The following is a 6000-nucleotide window of genomic DNA, read 5'->3' as shown; positions in this document are numbered from 1 at the left end:
TCTTTTCTATACCGTCGTTAAGCTAGTTGCCGTCACAACAAAAAAAAAGCAAAGAAATCCATATATCCACACTAAGCCTGCAATAACAAACATGATAAAATCACAAAATAAAACTTGAAATAATCTACAAATATCCTTTACTCTAAAATAAAACACAAAGCAAATCAGAGTTGCATCACTGTCAAATCAAGTATATTGCAGACAGACACCTTCCACTCAAGTCCATATTCTGAAAGAAAGCAGAAGAAATCAGACTGAAGTCACTCCCAGGCAGTAACTGCAATTCAGCTCATAGCCAGACCTTGAGCTGCCTCCACAACTTCAGTTACAGCAGAGGCAGCTTGCTCCAAAATGAAGGTGCGCAGAAACAGAATGCATTGTTTCATGGACATCACAGCTGGATTATGAACCTAACAATCCAGTTTTATTCATAGCAAATACGTCATTTTCTGAGTGGGGAGTTGAGCAGTGCTCCCATAGGGATATTCCTAAATGTAAACTGACAATATCACTGCCTTTGGTTTTGATCTTGTCTGGCACAGGTCATAGCAATTTGTTTCACTGATAACTCTTCCAACCTCTGCCAGGGCTGTCCAAAACTGTTGTGGTGACCCCACAACGAATATGCATGAGATAGAGGTGCATATATGGAGTCCCCAATGTATGCAAACATCTCTCATACCTATTTATTAGGGAATATCCTGAAAACATGAGAGACTGCTATGATACTTCTCCTACCAAAACATCCCTTGATCCTGCCACCCTGTGCTGAAAGTCATTGTAGAGTTCTCATCTTCTATCAGGCCCTTTCAGGTTCAAGAAGTCAGCTTTTAGGGATGCTCTCAATCTGGGTGACCTACTTATCTTCCACAAACATGTCTAATTAGAGTCACTTTTGCTTAGGCTAAGATGCAAGGCTGAGTCTGTGATTAAGCTGAGGAAAAATAAATTCCTCTTCTTAAAATGAAACTGCAAATATCTAAATTGCACAATCCTCATCTCAGTCCCTGTAAGATACAGTCAAGTACAGAAGAGCACTAGGAAGCAACTGAAGCTCTCACAAAAAGGTGAATGAATGAATGAATAAATAAATAAATAAAATAACCCCAATGACGACTTGGAGATGGGGACATTAATGCATTGTCCAGTAAGGCTTCTCCTCTTTGGGTATGATTGCTAGTTTTTCACTATAAGTTAAACTTTGATGATAATCTCACTATTTCTGCCTCAACTACACAGCCCCTACAAGGCAACCATTACAGTACAGTGCGAAAATTCGCGTCCAACCCCCTCCCGAGACTAATAGCGCCCTCAACATGCAAATGCATATTGATGGTCTTATTAGTCATTCCCGCATGATTCACTAAGTAAAATGTGCAGCCAAGATGCACATTTTACTTTCAGAAATTAGCACCTACCCAAAGGTAAAGGTTAATTTCTGCCGGCACAGAGGAAGTGCACAGAAAAGCGATATTAAGTTAGAGGTCCCAAAAGTTAAAAATAATAATAATAAAAAAAATGTTAAATCAGCCCGTGGCTTGAAAACCGGACGCTCAATTTTGCCGGTGTCTGGTTTCCGAACCCGTGGCTGTCAGGGGGCTCGAGAACCGACGCCGGCAAAATTGAGCATCGGCTGTCAAACCCGCTGACAGCCGCCGCTCCTGAGCAAAAAGAGGCGCTAGGGACGCGCTAGTGTCCCTAGCGCCTCTTTTTACCGCGGGCCCTAATTTAAATAAATTAATTTACTGAATCGCGCGCACAGGAGAGTGGCCTATGCACTCGCCCGCTCTCCTGCGATTTTTACTGTATCAGCCGGAAAGAGATGACCGCAAACCTCCCCTTAGCTTCTGCTGACATTGACAGCTGCCAGACGTTCAGGGGCCTTCCTGTACTGCTCTGTAGCTACTGCTAGAGAGGGCTTGAAAGAGGTCCAGCCACATTCTGTCTGCCCGGCTGCTTTGTAAGGACAACCCTGGCTCCATGGTATCTAGGAGGGAGCAGACTGAATGTGGAGACAATTGCAAAGCAAACGCTAGAGCACAAGCAGAGCAGCATGGCCTGAAGTCCGATTCTCAGAAATGTATCTGCCTCCCAGCACACGGAAAGTGTCAGGAAGAAAGGATCCAAAACAGCCCTGGGGAATAAAGCGAGATCTGTGCTCTCTACATCACAGCTCAAGCTGAACCGATTGGAACATAAAATACTTTTTTGGTTTGTTGTTAGAAAATTAAAATATAGCAATTACATGAGTCTTCTCCCCAGCTGGTAGCTGTGGGTGGGCACAAAGTGACAGGACCCTCCTCCGCCCATTCCTCTGATCTACAAGGCAACCCTACAATGATATCATCTGCTTGCAAATGGCCCTCTACCGCCCCCACCCAAAAAAGCCAGCAAAACCCTAACAAACATTTTTTATATTTTTAAATGAGTCAGTAATTGTAAGGCATTAACTTTGCAAACTGTAGGCCTCAGTTTATCCACCAAGCTGGACACATGTCTATGTAACCCATAGTCTCACGTCTAAAAAAGGCAGCACTGACAGCAGCTTTAACATCTCACAGCTCCTCAAGTTCTTTTTTCAAAGAAATACATCTTTTAATACCTACAGCCTCATCTGGGAACAATAAGGGAGTCTGTATACCTAGAGGTGACAGGCTCTGTATCCCTGCACCCATCCCCTGATCCCTCCAGTCCTAGAGGTGACAGGCTCTGTATCCCTGCTCCCATCCCCTGAGCCCTCCAGTCCTAGAGGTGACAGGCTCTGTATCCCTGCTCCCATCCCCTGCTCCCTCCAGTCCTAGAGGTGACAGGCCCTGTATCCCCGCTCCTATCCCCTGATCCCTCCAGTCCTAGAGGTGACAGGCCCTGTATCCCCGCTCCCATCCCCTGAGCCCTCCAGTCCTAGAGGTGACAGGCCCTGTATCCCCGCTCCCATCCCCTGCTCCCTCCAGTCCTAGAGGTGACAGGCCCTGTATCCCCGCTCCCATCCCCTGATCCCTCCAGTCCTAGAGGTGACAGGCCCTGTATCCCCGCTCCCATCCCCTGCTCCCTCCAGTCCTAGAGGTGACAGGCCCTGTATCCCCGCTCCCATCCCCTGCTCCCTCCAGTCCTAGAGGTGACAGGCCCTGTATCCCCGCTCCCATCCCCTGATCCCTCCAGTCCTAGAGGTGACAGGCTCTGTATCCCCGCTCCCATCCCCTGAGCCCTCCAGTCCTAGAGGTGACAGGCTCTGTATCCCTGCTCCCATCCCCTGCTCCCTCCAGTCCTAGAGGTGACAGGCCCTGTATCCCTGCTCCCATCCCCTGATCCCTCCAGTCCTAGAGGTGACAGGCCCTGTATCCCTGCTCCCATCCCCTGATCCCTCCAATCCTAGAGGTGACAGGCCCTGTATCCCTGCTCCCATCCCCTGATCCCTCCAGTCCTAGAGGTGACAGGCCCTGTATCCCTGCTCCCATCCCCTGATCCCTCCAATCCTAGAGGTGACAGGCCCTGTATCCCTGCTCCCATCCCCTGATCCCTCCAGTCCTAGAGGTGACAGGCTCCGTATCCCTGCTCCCATCCCCTGATCCCTCCAGTCCTAGAGGTGACAGGCTCCGAATCCCTGCTCCCAGCCCCTGATCCCTCCAGTCCTAGAGGTGACAGGCTTTTTACTGCTGTAACATGGTTGATTTTTTTTTTTAATTTCTTTGATTCTGGTTCTGTGAGAAACTATCTTGTTATTGCCAAATCCTCCTGCACACTCAGCAACAAACAGATGTCAGCAGGCCCTAGACCAGAACTACTATTTGGTAATTGATATGTAAAGAGGGACCTGCAGTTCAGAATACCAGAGCAGAAGGCACTACACTTAGGGTCGCAGTTTTCTCTATGACATCTAGAATATGTTAGCATGGTAATGAGCCGGGAAAAATGCAACAGCAGGGAGGGTCATATAAAGATTCATAAGAATAAGAAAATATAAAAACACCTATCTGCACACCAGCAGACAGCAATACCGCAGCCAGCCTGACACACACAACATTTCCAGCTTGAAATCCAGAAGAGAAAACACCACCACCATCTCTTCTCCAAGCAGTGTCATCACCTGTAGAGACCAGGGGAAGATTTTATTCCAAAATCAACTAAAATCGTACAGGGAGGTCATTCCCGGAGCAATCAGGGTGTGTGGGCGTGAACGAGCACATCTCACGTTACACGACCGGGTCTGTGTGTGCAAAGGTGGGATCCAGAGCGGAAAGCGCAAAATGTAACAAAAACAGAACTAAAAATGGTTCATTGTTTAGCTAATTAATAGACAGAAAAATGTCGTTAAGCTGTGGTGGAGGGGAGCAAGGAATTCGGCCTTGGAAGCCCTGCTCGTTACCAGAACAGGTTTCTGGTTCTGTAAATAGCAGTAACGAGGGACTTTACATCTTTATAACACTATCCCCACAGCGCGTGCAATGCAAGTATCTCATTCACTAAAAGCTGCGCATGGTTCCCGGTGCACGCCCATGGATGCGGCCAGTTTATTACATGCGTGTGTCCCTGGGACAGCGTGTAATGGCGCCACCCCCCCCCTCCCCGCCCCCGGCCCGGTACTTCTGCGTGAATCGGAGGGTTGTGCGGGTGGCCAGGCCCTCCCGGCCCTGCACCTTAACCCCCGAACTGTATCCATGGGCATAAGGGCTTTTCCCATAGACACAAAACGGGAGAAAAGCCTTCCTGAATCTGGCCCTGAATTAGGTACCCGAGCCAATGGGAGAGAAGATGATTTGCCCCAGGTCAGGAGGAGCTGGGATGGGAGAAGCAGGGCTCATAGCCACTACAGGCTGGCAGTGTGCAAGTCACAGGACACGGACGGACGGTGGTGAAGCACTGCCTGAGGGAGGGCAGAGTGCGTGCCAAGCTTGCACTGCTCCCACCTCTTCTGTGCTAGAGAGAAAACAAAATCTATTTCCTACTGCTACTAGTCTGACGCCAGCACCAAATCGGTTTGAAACTTAAAGTGCAGCACTGAATAATCTCAGTAATACAGCTGCTTACCTTAATCCTCTGAGCACCCAGAAAGACAGACAGACACAGGAATTTCTCCACCCCCTCTAGTCCCAGCACCTGCCGGTAGCTCCCATGTCCCCACTTACCCCCAGCCTCACACCCTGTCTGGTTTAATGGTCAGCAACAGCGGGGCTGAGTGTTGGAGGGATGGGGGCTCTCACCATAAGGAGAGGCCCCTTCAGACGTTTCCTGCAGATTTCTCAAGATTCTGCAGGAGACAGCGAATTCTGTGGAAGATTTGCATAATTTTATATACAAAGATTCACATCTGACTTTAAAAAAATCTATTTTTACTGAAAATCTCATTGTTTTTAAACAATATTTAAACCATATAGAAATACAAACTTTACCAAAATACAAAAATCAACTTTATCAAGCAAAGCCCTCTACTACAAATGTAAGTGAGAAATGTTGCTTTTGTTTTGAAATGAAATACAGAGCAAGCATCCCTTTGCTATTTTGTCATCTTTCCAAGTATATCAGTTCTGTATGCTGAAAATGCCCTGCTGTTAATTACATGGAAAGATAGCTGCACATATACTGGATGCATGATAAAATCGCAAAGGGCTGAATTATATCAAAATCATTTTCAATTTAAGAGATCTTCGAGGGATCAAGCATTGCTCACCCCTTCCTTTCTGCCCTCTGCAGGAGGGGAGGGGGAACAATTAGTGAGCAGAGTGCCTCTTCTCTCCTATGCTCCAGCCTCAGACTGCCCTCCCACAGGGGCTGAGGCTGAAGCTCTCTCTAGATGGTGGGGGAGCTTCAGGTTTGATGATTGTGTGGCAGGTTATAAATTATGCAGCTTCTTCCCTGATAATACATTTAGGGAAGAAGAGATTATCAGAACTGTGAGTGTTTTAACAAAACTTCAGCTATGAAAAAACACTTTGGCATATGCTAAGGCAGTAGTTCTGCAACCTGTCCTGGGACACTGCCAGCCAGATTTCAGGATATCTGTAA

The sequence above is a fragment of the Rhinatrema bivittatum genome, chromosome 12, assembly GCF_901001135.1.
Source record: "Rhinatrema bivittatum chromosome 12, aRhiBiv1.1, whole genome shotgun sequence".
In the NCBI taxonomy this organism is placed as follows: domain Eukaryota; kingdom Metazoa; phylum Chordata; class Amphibia; order Gymnophiona; family Rhinatrematidae; genus Rhinatrema; species Rhinatrema bivittatum.
Note: the sequence above shows the minus strand (reverse complement) of the source record.